Below are 15,285 nucleotides of genomic sequence, written 5' to 3'. Positions count from 1 at the left end.
AATGCAGTTATGTGCTAAACCAAAACATCCTTCGAAAGGCACCTACATGGATTATTACAGTAGAACCTGTCAAATTTAGTCAAGTAGCTTTATAAACGTCAGGGCGTTATAAATGAACAATGTCAGGAGCATCAGTGCCACAGCATGAACATAGACAAGGTTTTAGAAAAGTAAACCAGATTATCTCAAGCAAAAAACAATCAAGCAACAAACTGTAAAATAAAAAGGCAGTCTAAATTACATAAAACTCACGAAGACATTAACAACAGTGCATAAGGATTTTTGTTTTAGCCCCAGTGTGCCCCACTAGGGCTCTTTGAATTGAGTGTCTCCTGACATGCAGTGAATCTTACATAAAACATACCCAATCACTGTAGCATGCACTCAGCCAATTTCAGCAGAGATGGGATTATTTTGTGTCCACTGAGTCTTTTCTTTTAATAAACTGTCTGTCTCTATTTCTCCATTAAAAACCAACATTCCATGACCTTCACCAACAAGGTTGTAAATCACTGAAACAGTAAGCTAAAATCAGGAGAGCCGATTCTCTGCACTGAACATTTTTCATTATCAGGTTCATTATTCTGTCAGTATGCATTCAGCATCCTTAAACATGAATGAGCACCAGTGCACAGGGCTGCTCGGTGGTATTCTGCGCAGCTGCATTGATGAATGCCACCATGAGCAGTTTCATTCAGGAGAGCAGCTGCTATGTCTAAAGAGAGCAGAAAAAAGTGTTATCTTTTTCAAATGAACCCTTTTTTAGTGTCATCTAATCAGCATGTTATCATATTTGAGAATGCCAGCTACAGCAAGGCAAGGTCATGAAATATACGACAGAGTTCTGCTGGGATAAAAATATAAATAGCATATATATATATATATATATATATATATATATATATATATATATATATATATATATATATATATAGCTATATTATTTGTTTAAGAACAGCTGTTACGGTAGTTTGGTTACATTTAAAAAAAAAAATAGAATAGCTTAAAATAGCTAACTCAGAATGCTGTGGCATAATGCTGTCATATTTTTTCAAACCCAGCATACAGTGCTATCCTCTACATACACCACAGACCTTGTGAAACTGAGCCTCATCTGCGCAATACTCATTCTCAGTATCAGACTATTTCTTACCTACACTGGTACTGTACATATAAAGGTGCTAGCAGCAGAGACAATACCAGGCTAAACAATCATGCCATTCAGTTTTAATTAGAATTTGGACATAGCGTGTGGAGAGAAGAAAGGATCAAAAAGTCTAGTCTCAGGAGCAACATCAGCTGTCATTTTTGGTTTCTAGTTAATAGAGCTATTGTTTGGTAAATATTACTGCAAAAGACTTTCAGCTCCAGCTCATGTAAACAATAGGTGGTAGGTAAAGATTTTTACATCCTTTGGTTGAACTATTAACATGTATGCCATTTTATTTAAGTGGAAAGTAGTTTAATTTGCTTTTGTATTTGAATTTGTGTTGATTTGACTAGGGTTTCAGGGATTAACATCAGCATTTAAATACTGGCACGTTAAAAATAAATATATAAATAAACAGTTTTTATAATTTATCTCTGGTCTTACCAGATGGCAAAGCCCTCTTCTTCTGGTTCTACTAATATGTGCAGAATATAAATATTAATGTTATTCACAGTACAGTAGTCCCTTGCTAATACAGACACCGTTATGCTGTACATTTGGATAAGCTGTAACATCTGTCCCTGAGACAGAGGGAGAAGGAATCTCAGCTGAAAATCTCCCTACCGACCTGTAGGTTAGTGGTATGCTTTCCCATAGACGGGGCGACTCAACAGTAGGTGGCAACTGGAAGTCGGCCATTTTAGAGGAAGCATGTAGCTGCGAGTTTGCTAAACAAATCCATTGTGGTCAGCTGCAGGGCATGTGTGCATTACGATACTGTATAGTATCATAATGTTTCTCTGCGGCACAGTAATCTATTTTGTGTTAATTGTGTACTAAGTAGACTATGGTATAAAAAGAAAATCATTTCGTTTTAATTAAAAAACCTATTATATCTGCATTGTACAGTAATGTGTACAATACAGCAGCATGATTTAGTTTGTTTTAAGTAAAAACAAAGTGTGCAAGGTAACCATATGATGTTACTACTGTACTGTATATTCATATCTATGAAACTAGCTTGAGTTTTATGTAATAGTTATAAACTAAAAAAAAAAAAAAAATCCCCCCACAGAGTTGTATGAATTTCTTAATCTTTAACAAATGTCCTTTTTTTTGAAATGTTAAATGTGCTTTAAAATGTGTCACCTTTCCACAGGAAACACATTTAAACTGCAAATTTGACTAACTGTCTGGAACAGCACTGTTTTGAGTGTTCTCTAAAGGGAGCTAAACATGTACCGCATATTAAATTAGTGGCTGCTGGAAATAAATGGCCACCTGAGAAATTTTCCAGACCAAAGAACAGAAAATAGTAGCTGTCTCAAGCCCAATCAGGTCTATAAACTTCATTAGAAGTGATGCTCATTATTTATTTATTTCACAATGACGGAAAAAAGAAGCAGGAACTGAAGGTGGTGTGGCAGGCTAATTCACGAGCTGACAATGCTTTTCACTTCAAAGGCTCGGGTTAGAACCTTGCTCAGTTCTCAAATGAAATGCACCTAATCACTAGTGGGCAAGTCCACATCACAAAGCCATCATCCAATTTATCACAATGGCAGTCTGACTGGCAGAGGTTAAGGAGTGCCTTTCCAGGCCTGTCTGACTGCAGGTCAGGATCTCTTACCCATCACGCACCTTTCACGACTTTCTTGAGACAGCAATATATAAGTAATAACAATCATAATCCAAGAACAAACTCGTCTCAAGCATCGCTACATCAAGCAGCTCTTACCAGTCGTTCCCTCGTTATGAGTCATATTAGAGCTGCTGACGTTTTTGACCAGACCACATGAAGCAGACATGACCTTAAGTATAATTTATTTTTAATCTTCTGTTTTGAGGATAAAATCTCTGTCACACTTGAAGCGAAACACAAATACAAATGAGCATGATAATTGCTGAAATTACTAAAAGCTACATTACATATTCCAGAGTCTGACTCAACAAAAACAAAGAGACCACATCCACAGAGGTCATGACCAATATCATTACTCTTCATCCAAAAAGCCTTGTCAAAAGGCAGTTCAGTAAAAAATTTCTCTTCACTTTTATTATTGAATATCCTCATCTTAACTTAAGCACTATTAGAGCTTATTTGCATCATCCTCTGATGATTCTTCTTCAAGTAGCTTATAAGGAATTCTATAGTGAAACCACAATGAAGCGGTCACCAATGGGACTGAACATAGTTGACTGCTTATTCAAAAACATCGTCCATTTGACACACACAAGCATATATTAACTTATTTCAGATGACTATGAATATAGGCCATTGTTTTATTAAATGGTAGCCCACTGCATATTGCACTTACACTCATAGCTAAATGAATAAGCAAGCACTTTCCTACAGATACTGTTCTGCAAATATGAAGGTAAGAGATATAGGAGCCTAGAACCTAGAACCTAGGAGCCTAGAAAGCAAGTCTGTTGTTTAATGGGATCAGGGTTTTCAAATTTTAAATAAATGTTTTACATGTTATTATTATTATATAATTTTATTCCCATCCCATATAGAGTTTCACAACTGGTTTTCTTTTCATTGACATTCCTCCTACGGTACAAAGTTCATCATGTTGCACTTGAAAACACTTAGCTTTAACTGTTAAGTGCCTCTCGAACAATCAGGGCCAAGCCATTTAACATATAACACTCCTTTCTGTAATGGCTCATTATTTTCAACTTAAAACCCTTTATTTTTATAGGACCTGTCTACTCTGTGATTACTGAACAAATTACTTACATTACTTTCAATTATTTTTACATGAAGGTTTAATAACTGATGTCGTACTTTATTCATTTTCCTACAGAGAAAAAAAAAGCTCTGGGTCATGAAATAATGATCCACAAGCAGCCTCAAAATATCTGTGCTTTAGGTTTTATGGCAGCCTCAGTGTACCTTATGGTCATTAATTTCACTGAAATATCAAAGCTTCTGGCACACTCACTGAAGACCTCAGTCCATCTTCCAGGATTACTGTCTAACTAGTGGGACAGAGCCGGCATGTCCTCACTTTGCTCTTCCACTTCACTGCAAAGGGTTAAGTGCAGTCCTGTTATATTATATTATATTATATATATATATATATATATATATATATATATATATATATATATATATATATATATATATATATATATATATATATATATATAAATAACACAGATGGGCTTCAGTGAGTTACAAGAAAATAATTCCATCTAGGGTTTCTGTGACATCATGAATTGCAAGGGCGATGGTTTATTCATTTATAAACTGTCACAGAAACCCGTAAGCAGTTTTAGAAAGGAGTACAGTTGTTTTTTGTTTTTTTTAAACGTGGTGTTTCAGTGCTGTACAGATGCTCTATGTCATTATCCGTTAGTGCTTCAGCTTTATTTGGATGATTGCCTTTACCTTTGTTTTCATTTCCGTTTCCTCTCCAGTTTCTGTGAGACACGAATGTATCAGCTTTTTTTTTTTTTTTTTTTAACGTATTCTCATTTTGTTGATCATTAATGAACATATCTGTACTGTAGGTGTTGTCGAATGATTGAAAACGAGACACTGTCTTTGAATTGAAAGTGATGGTCTCGAGGAACTGAATGGTTAAAAGCTCAAGTATATTTTCCTCTAGAGGAATTATCACTTTTTGACATCACTATTTTTTTTTTAAAGGCTCTACATGCAAATACAGCCTTCATCCATATATACGTGTGTGTGTGAGTGCATACACTGCAATGCAAAAGTCTTAGACATGTTCCATTTTTCTACTCTGATGCATTATGAACATCAACAATTTACTCAAAGCCTCCACTAGTGTTTTCTATTATTATAACAACCGTGACTTAAAAAAGGAAAAACAGTCAGTGAACTAGCTTGCATCACTTGATTCTCCTGAGGCAAATGTTGAATTGACAACAGAACTGGCAGAAGGCACAGGTGTCGCTGTCTATCCATCAGCAGTCCAAAGCACCTTTGACCATTGTTCCGTAGTCTAATTTCTGTGTTCTTGTGCATATTTTAGCCTTTTAGTCTTGCTTCTTAATAGTGATATTCTTACTGCAACACACCCTTTAAGTCCTGATTTCAACCGTGATCTTCGTACTGTTGATTTGATGGACAATGACACCTGTGCTTTCTGGCAGTTCTGTTGTCAATTAAACGCTTGTCTTGTTTCTATTCCTTAATGATATTATCTTCAATTATTGCTCGTCCTCGTTAGACAGCTTTTTGGGTCTTCCAGTCCTGGGTTTGTCAATTATGCAAGTTATTTCACTCAACGTTTTTCTTTCTTTATGCAAGTCAAGGTTGTTTTGTTCTGCAAGAATAACAGTCAGACACACTTACATAAAATGAGTAACACATGATCTGTAAATAGCTTGTTTGTAGAGGACATAACTATTAAATTCCCTGGATCAAAGTGGGCAAGTTTGTTACTGTCACAGGCTTCACATTTCTTTGATGTCAGCACACAGCACGTCTTTGGGTGCTTTGTCACATTTTGGGTCGAGGGTAATGATTAGGAAACGACAGCAGGAGTTGTACGTGGAGTCTTTATAAAGGGGTACATGCAAGAGGCACGGGACGCCCAAACGTAAGGAGCTATGTGCAGTAATAAATAGGCTTACTTATTAAGTGGGGTGTAAGACTCCATGATGCAACTGTAATCCCTGTAAATCTTTTCATTGACTCACATAACAGCTGAGGGCAAAGCTGCTGAATCACATGCAGTGAGTGTGATACCAACACACTGCTGCCCTCACAAAACGTCTAAAAGCTGTCTTTGACTGAGATGATGGAGAATCCCTGCATAATGAATTAATCCAAAGCGTTCATCTCATGCATATACATGGAAGGAGGTGTACAGTATTCAAACTATGAGTGCATTACTGTGACAGTAATGGAAGAATCTACCAGCACAACACTTAACAGCTGAAGTATTTTAACCCTTCTACCCCAAAAGGGAGGTACATTCCAAAGGAATGGAATAAGCTGACAGGTTTGAAAACATCCAACAAAAAACTACTACTTTGCATCTCTCTTCATGACTACGGTAGTTTTAGCTGAATGAATGTGATTTAGAATTTACTGACACCCTGTTGCAAGTCTTTTATTTGGGCTTTAAATTAATAATTCTATGATTTAGAGTACAAATGTAGCCCGACAGGGTGAATTTATAAGACATAGACATGCCGTTAAATGCATTACGTTTGTACTGTATGGGCCACACTTCCAAAGTGTTTGCTCCTGTAATCAACTCCTGTTTTTTAAAAGGAGAAAAAAAATGGTGTCATTGTTATGAAATGAAAAACAAACACCGTGATAGTGCTTGCAAGAACTTGGGTAGCATTACTTTATTATTTGGTCCTACTTTTGTAAAATTAGCAGGCTTTTAACCTCTTTCAAAAAATAGCAGTTCATTAAAGACTGGAGGAAATGCTTTGAAAATATGGCCCCAGTTCTTTATGAATACTGCACTAGAATAGATGTTTTATCTGCTTCCTATACTTTGAAAACACCCCTTTTTATTTAACTATGACACTGGTTTCTGTACCAGTTCAGAATGACACTATAAACCAGAGGAAGAACAATGTAAACTTAATCTGCTGTTGCCTTAGGTTTGATTCTTGGAAAACACATAAAGTATAACCCAAAATAAAATCTTTTCATATTGCAAAAGTCTCCACTCAACTCAAGGTTCATTAGTGATGCCAAGCCCGTCTATACATAACACAGTCATTGGAAATTGAGAATGCTGTACTCCAGTGAACAGAAACGTCAGAATCAACTGGAAAGATTCTGTGCTTCCTCTATCTGATTAACTACCATACATTTCAACCTCAGAATTAAATCTCTATTAAGGCAGTGATCTTAAAATGTGTCTTAATAGTCCACTATTGGTCTTTAGTTTTCATCCCTTTAAGCTATTTAATTTAACACATTTTTATACTGAAATCCTTTTTTTTTTTTTTTTTACACAAAAATTTTCAAAAATAATTTTCTGCTATCATATGGAAATATTTAGAAAGAAAATCACATTGTCCTTTCAAGAATATATTGAAAGCCTTAAATCCTCCAATATGCCACGTGTGTTAGCAATTGGAAATGCATATACCTTGTATGACAGTTCCTGTTAAGAGGTTATTGCTCAATTTCCCTCACACACTTCCTGTGTCTTTCAGCTTCTCGACCTATCAGGACTTTCCGCTAATGCTCATTCTACAGTATTAGCTTAGCTTTCTATTTGCTATACCATACTCTCATTACAGGGATATCATCAACATTTAAATACAATTAAATTTCTTAACTGAATAATATCAAATCATTTATCATCCTCGATCATGGTTTCTGCTTAGATCATTAGTTATCAAGCTTACTCACTATTTGCTCCTGAAAAGTCTGAGTTTGTGTAGTGGGGTGGTTTGAATAATGACCACTGGAGATGTAAATCTCTAATTTCATTCTGGGTTCTCCCCAAGCCTTTTCAGGCGGGCAGGCCGCCCGGCAAAGTGGCTGTCGCCGCCCGGCTCTAAAAACCTGATCCGCCCGTCTTGCAGATGCTACTGTGCCTTTAACAATAAGGATTGATTGTGCTTCTAGCAGACTAGATCAGTTGTGTGTTACTGGGTGAAAAAAAAATCTTGGAACCATGACAGCTGTGTAGCCAATCATTACCATTTAACCAATCAAAGAGTTGAGGGGGCGGGATTTCTGTGTTAAACACTTTGAGAAGCTAAAACATTAAAAATGAATGCTAAAAAAATAACCAATTATTTTCAAAGCAAAAATAGTGACAATGAATGCAGGGGGTCAAAATAAACCTACAATCGGCACAATCCACAGCCTAATACTATATTTGCACCTGCTACTTTATTAAAAAAAATATTAAGACTATTTTTGGATATTATTAGTAAATTTTTTGTCGTATTATTGTACTGTAAGGCGATTATATAGTACATAACAGCTATATAAAAAATAAACCATATTTCTTTTGTTGTAATATCATAACAATATGTGCCCAGGTGCTTGTGAGAGATATTAGGGGTTCATTTATAGAGGCTGTATACCTTTAAGAAGAAAGGTGTGATGCGATATCAACTGAACACATGTCAGCTGACATACAAATGCTTAAGTGCGGAGGTGCTGGGTTATTACATTCCAGTTTCATTAAACAGTTATGATGGTGACGAAATATGTGCATGTATTGAACAGTAGAACAGTTGCATTCAAAAAATGTAGAATAGCAAAAAACAAAAATAAATAGACATGCATTAACAAAATGCCCTGAAAACTTAACATAACGAAAACAATTTAAATGTAGCAATAAGTTTAATGTGAAGTGAAACAGTTACCTTACATTATCTTTCTCCAGTTTGTGGATTGCCTAAATAAACAGTGATTTACCAAAATAAAAAAACAGTAATGAAAAAGACAATGTAGAATATAAAAAAGCGCAACCAGATACAGTCAATGAAAGCCAACACATTATTCAAATTCTTTGTCGTATTATGTTCTGCCATCCTGCTATACAGAATTCCTGGGGAGAACCCTGTCATTACCAACTTATTTTTAACCACTGTGAAAAAGAGAACTGATGTTGTTGGCCATGTTACCAGTTCTTTACAGGAAGCATAATGCTAAGGTTAGTTCTTTTTTTGTTATTTATATCATGGCAATATTTACACCTGCCAGCATTCAGATGAACTGAATTAACCCAACATGTAACAAATACAAACTCTATGAAGGACGAAGTTCAATCAGAAGCCAATGTTTAATTAATTCTTCCCAACTGTATTTCCATATTTTCATGTTAGTAAAAACGAGTATGCATTTAATGGGACTGTCTGGTGCTGAGCATTAACGTGCCTGTTTATCGTCAGTGACTAACTTCACTGTAGCGGTGCAAAGGTCAGATTTCGTATGTGTTTTGCTTGCCTGTAATCATTGTAGCTATCTGCATGTTCTGAATGTTGTAATGCAGGTTTATGAGATTGTTTTTGCTGCAGCTATGTAGGGAGCTAATGTTTTTTTAAGGGGTTATTATACCCTAAGGGGCGAGCCACTATATTTCCATCTCAAAATTGCTGGGGCTTTGAAATGGTTTAAGGTCCTTTCATTGATTTCTGGTTTGGAGTAAAGATTGTATTATGCACATATTTAGAGGTGAACTCTGGGCTGTACTACAGCGTCATTTCCCAGTAGCATGGCAGCGAAGCGGGACTCCTTCGTGGCAGTACTTACTTATTTTCACAAAGTGACAATATCAGGGGCGTGCCAAGATAGAAAAAAAGTGCATGGTTAACAAAGGAGAAAATTCAAGTAAGATCTGTAAATCTAATTGTAATGCGACCTCCCCTTTTGGTAGTGTGGGAAGGACTCATTAACCTTTGTTATTTTAAGTTTTGTTTGTGGTGAAGTGGTGTCCAGATTCACATAAGGCATGCAGATGAGCAGAATGTGCACAAACTTAATTTCCTGATGTGATGTAATTTGTGGGTATGCTAAAGTGCATCCTTGATTCATTTACCATCAATTTTACAGAGTGTGCAGAAGCTTACCTTGCAATGATCCGTCTCAAAGGAATAAAGTGACGTCTAATAGGCAATTCAGCAAGCCCAATGGGCCCACTGAGGCTTTTAATACGGACACACTATTAAAAGAACTATGGAGGAGGCAGTTTTTATTAGAATCTCTTGCTTTCATTTTCAAAAGAAACAACACAGGCACTTCAATTTCCCTTCACCACACAGCTTCACAGTGTTTCTTTTAAGCACCAGTATTGTGATCCCAAGGTTTCAGTAAATAAGCTTTTATATTGCTTTTTTTCTAAAAATGTTGAGGCCAAGCTTAGAGTGTGCTGTATGAAAGCAGTAGGTTTGGAATTGCAAGAATTTAGTAGACTCCCCCACAGTTTTAATTCAATATCAATTATTTTTCATTTGTATTGTGGGTAGACCAAGAAATATAACTTTTTTTTTAATGCCGATAATATTATTTCTGCTGGCAGTCTTTTCATGCAAACTCTAGTGTTTTTGCTTTAGATACAATTGTTTCTAAGAGTGTGCAGAAAATGATGTTAACAGCCTCTTAAGAACCTTACTGAAGCCACTGCGTGAAAAATGTATATAAAATCAGAGAAAATCCCAGTAGAAACAACGTAAATAAAAACATATCAACAGCAATAAATACAGCCATAATATTTTTTGCACACCCTAAATATCTGGCAACAAAACAACAACCCTTGCCATCTACAAAACAATTCGCACAGAATTGTACTGATATATTGTAAAAACTAAATAACTAACCACAATGTTAATTTGACGCTAAATGTAATTATTATTTAATGAATGTATTTCTTTAGTCACAAAAATTATATACACTGGGTTCATGAGGCGTTTACATTGTACCTCTGAAAGCATTATAGTTCTGTAGAAACTATTTTGTTTTTAGACACATCAAAATATATTTTAATTCTAGCATATTTTCAGGTTTCTTTAATGTAAACATCTTTTCAAAGTGCTCGTTATTATTACCCCTTTAAAAGTGTCCTAGCAGCATGATCACTTGTAAGAAAATGCTGGTACATTTTATGTCAACTCTCAATCTTTCATTGATTTAGTAGTGACCTTTCTGGAGCTCTTCTCTGAGGACAAGACAGCTTAGCTTCCATCTGTACATTCATTTTCAGCCCAGTAAACACCCTCCTGCTTTTGAAACATTCACAGAACCCTGAGCAGATTTAATCATGGCAATTTCTGCATGTGAAATGCCCGCTGATTTGATGAGCCATTTGTTTATTGTGCCTCTGACATTTAAACTGAACATACTGTATTTTCAAACTCTTACCTAACTACTTCTGAAGTTTCTTTTGCTAATTTCCATATAATTTCTTCATTTCCTTTTAAACAAGAACTTGAAGAAAGTACTTACCTAGAAAAGAAAAGAAACCAGATATTAAAACAGGGAACATTTGCAATAAAAGGACATCAGTAATGTATGTTGACATATATCATGCTGTCTTTGAATATCCTCCCTTATAATCTTTAATAAGCATCTATACTTTGGACAAGTGTCATGCAAACAAATGTTTTGTACAGTATTTACATACAACATTCAGTATATACATACATACACTGCTAATTGATCGCTTTACTGCAACAAATGCCTCGTTTATGATAATATGTATGTACATGCAAAAATGTGTTTCTTTAAGATACATTATTATTATTATTATTATTATTATTATTATTATTATTATTATTATTCCTATTTATTTATTAGCAGACAGCCCTTATCCAGACTGACTTACAGTTGTTAAAAAAAATCACAGTACAAAGTATCACATTACAGATAACAGCATTCACAAAAACAAAAGATATCACATTTCAGATAACAGCAGTTAAAAAGTATAGCAATCAATAGAACATATCAAAATTGATCAAATTAATGTAATACTCGTAAATAATTACATTTAATTTTTATAAACGAATATGCTTTGCTTATACGAGTAAAGTGCACGTAGTGAGTATGATAATAGGTGAGAACGACTCAAATAAGAGCAATTACACAAAACATGATAGGGATACCTGTAAGAGTAAAATCAGTGTAAATACTTTATCCTGTTATTTATTATTCATTCTATATATATATATATATATATATATATATATATATATATATATATATATATATATATATATATATATATAGAGAGAGAGAGAGAGAGAGAGAGAGAGAGAGAGAGAATGATAGATGGGCTTCAGTGAGTTACAGGAAAATAATTCCATCTAGGGTTTATGTAACGTTATGCGTCATAAACTAAGAGCCTGGTAAGTCGAGTATATGTGCATATTATAAACTGCCTCAGAAATCCAAGATGGAATTATTTTCCTTTAACTCACTGAAGCCCATCTATTATTTTTTTTTTTAGAATTCATGGATATTATCTGTGATAAAAAGAGACAATAAATGGGTGTTGCAAGTTCATTTAATGAATAATAACGTAAATTAAGTCAATGTTAAAGAATCTTAAATATAATGATCTTTTTGATACTTCAGTAATGGAGAATTAAACTGGGAAGATATTGAACTGCAGAAAATAAAGTATTTTTTAAGGAAAAGGTGTTTCTATGGGGTATGCTTTTTATTGTATTTTTTAGACTCTGTCAGAGTTGAAGATTATTTATCTGGTTCGCTTGGTTGGTGCTGCCATTGCTGGAGGATGATTGTAAGTCTTCACAGAGACAGCTTTGTTAAAAGTACCTAAAAACCACGAATTGTGGGTGTTGTCGAGTGACTTAAAATGAGACATTTTGTTTGAACGTGGTCTGGGTGTACAGGAGTCAAATATGGGTCAAAGGTCAAGTATAATGTTCTAGACAAACATGCCATTTTGATATTACTACTGCAGTATTATGCTTTTTTTCAAATGGATCACGATGCAAATATAACCTCCATCCATATGTGTGTGTGTGTGTGTATATATATAACCATTAACCTAGAATACCATCACACTACCCGGATCCCTTTTTACTTTTTATAATCCAAAATGCTTTGACACTCCACATTGGATTTAACTGCAAGTCAGCAAAGGATTTTTTTCTGCATGTGTGAATTGTTTCACCAAGAAGTAATGCATACTTCTTGAAAAGTTATTGCTTTAGTAATCTATAGATATTGTACTATCTCTATGAAATGTTTCTTTTTTTTCAACTCATCTCATGACTCCCTTCAGGATTTAATGACAATGACTGTTTGGAGTAGAACATAGTAATCTCTTGTTAAACAGAAAAGGCCTGTTTTCATTAGATCTAGTTATATTACTGTGCATTGTGCCCAATGTGACGTAAAACCATGTAAGGTCATTATTGGAAGAAATTATAACGAAAGCTAATAAAACCACAGCCTTTGGAAGTTCACAAAGAACTTATTCTTAACAAGGACCACAGAGGGATTCATTCCTAATATATTCTCCCCTTCCAGCCAAGCACTGAATTATGTTTATTTTTTTGCGTGTCTGCTTTGTACATTAACTTCTTTATCTAGCTAAACTAATTATTATCCTGGCTTTCCAAAGAAAATGAAGACAAAGTGTGTAGCTACTGACTCCCTACTCTAGTAATGCATTCCACTTACAACTCTGACCTGTGCCACCCTAGACACAGATTAAAAGATGCTTATCACTTGGGCCACTGTTTACACTTGTAATGGACACTAAGCTGACTCTGAACTTGTATGCACCCACACAGCTCCTAAACTAAAGTGCGTGACCTCAGATGTCATATCTCCATGGCGACCTCACTACAGATGATTCAGTTTACAAACAATTGAAATCCTTTTTAATTCTACAGTAAACACAGGCCCTTATTTGGCCACTAGCAAACGTATACTGCACTGTATTGCACAAATGTTTTCTGATTATCTGCAACCTACACCCACCAGTTGTTACTTATTTCTTGTAGCGAGTTAAAGTACACTTTGTATTTCCTCTTTACAAAACTGTTTAACACCGTTGCACATAATAACTGTATACATAAACAGTATTTTACTAAAGACAATTAAATGAAGAGTGTGTGCATTTACAATTAGAAGTTCAGTTGCCTTTCTCTGTTTGCTGCAAACCTGGAAGAGTAATATTTCACTTCAAAACCCCTAGGGTTTTTTTGTTTTAGTTTTTTTTTTTTTACACTATGAAAAAAAAAAAACATGTTAACAAAACAATAATATATAGAGGAATGTTCTTTGACGAGCCCCAAACACAGCACTCCAGCTATGTTCATATAGTATCATGTTTGTGTATGGAAAAGAAAGCTTGTTTAAACTTAAATTAAATCACTTGTTGTAGAAATCATGAAAGTTGGATCAGTTAATGTCTGGACCAAGGGTATGGAATCCAACATCTCGAACGGATTACATTTGCTGTAAAGTATGTAAAAAAAAAAAAAAAAAGGTTTAAACTCGGAGGGCTTTAATTGCATGGTTTAAACAGTCAGCATTTAGATCCAGAACCAAGGTTATTAAACTAGGGTTAGGATTAGGGTTCCTGATCTTAATTTACCAATCATGCCCACTTAAAAGTTATCATGACAAAGTCGTGGGTTTGGTGTAACACTTCTTTTATAAAAAAAAAAAAAAAAAACACATTATTATTGGTACATTACCAATGCTTGTTAACTCAATGACATTAGAAAAAAAAACATTTTCGCAACTGTTTTAATGTAACTAATGAGAAATAATGTAGTTCAATTATATGTATGTCACTTCCAATTTAATGTTAAATCTGACTAATTATGCTATTCAGTCCTCTTCACCAGTGTTGTTATATTGATCCCAAAATCATTCCATTCAAAGACAGTGCACTCTTTGCTCACAGTTATCTGCTCAATAAAATGTGTCAATACATGTTTGGGACTCGGGGTCAGTTTTCTTAGACTCCCATCTATTTTGTAAAAAAAAAGGTTAAAAGCTTTATTGCTTTATTGATTTAGAAGTTCAAGTGTTTTTTTTTGTTTGTTTTTTTTTTTTAAAGGACAATGTTTCTAGTTCTTGGTTAACTGCAAAATTAATAAAGCCTCTCTTTTTTGACACTCATTATCTGGGTGGTTGACATTATTGGGGAGTGAAACACTTAGATGCAATGCCATCACAAGTCTTCTTTAAGCAACCATGTTAGGCTATTCAATAGCAGTCATATCCAGCCTAGACCCACTATCCACTGTGAAAGGACATTGAAGGATTTTTTCTCATACATAACGGTTATTGATGTGCCATGAGCGCACTTTAATGGATATATAGTACCTCTGTGAAAAAGCATCCAAACAAAAATTGTGATGCACACCTGGCACACTAGTTCATTCCTTGCCTCTTTTAATTTGCATACTGTCTTAATAATGTTGTGACTATTTCATTGGTTGCATTCTTCAGGTCTATTTTAGCAGGTATGAATGAGTATTCATGCCCCCAAATCTCATTAATCAGTCCTATAATGTGCATTAGTGTATTTTGAGAACAATAGGTTTGATTCCAAAAGTGATGTTAATAATAATAATTATTACATATTTTTGACGAGACTACTGGTAAGAGGACGCAGTATGAATTGATCCAGTATTACCGCTTTCAATGTTTCAGTCTTTCTTCATACTTTTCTCCA

At 34.7% G+C, this 15,285-nt stretch overlaps 1 protein-coding gene across 4 annotated transcripts in view; it reads right to left on the bottom strand.

Annotated features, from left to right (window-relative positions):
• The window catches only part of LOC121300832 (cAMP-specific 3',5'-cyclic phosphodiesterase 4D-like), a 401,364-nt gene that overhangs the window by 129,538 nt on the left and 256,541 nt on the right, over positions 1-15,285 (bottom strand). Inside the window, exon 1 of one of the 4 annotated variants that reach the window (XM_041229782.1) lies at positions 10,983-11,053. The exons of the other annotated variants lie outside the window; for them this stretch is intronic. The gene's annotated coding sequence lies outside the window, so the exon portion shown is untranslated. Of the gene's footprint in view, positions 1-10,982; positions 11,054-15,285 lie in introns of those variants that run through there. 4 annotated transcript variants of the gene reach the window in all.

The sequence above is a fragment of the Polyodon spathula genome, chromosome 2, assembly GCF_017654505.1.
Source record: "Polyodon spathula isolate WHYD16114869_AA chromosome 2, ASM1765450v1, whole genome shotgun sequence".
NCBI lineage: Eukaryota > Metazoa > Chordata > Actinopteri > Acipenseriformes > Polyodontidae > Polyodon > Polyodon spathula.
The sequence above is the reverse complement of the archived record's forward strand: the minus strand, read 5'-3'. Positions and strand labels throughout refer to the sequence as shown.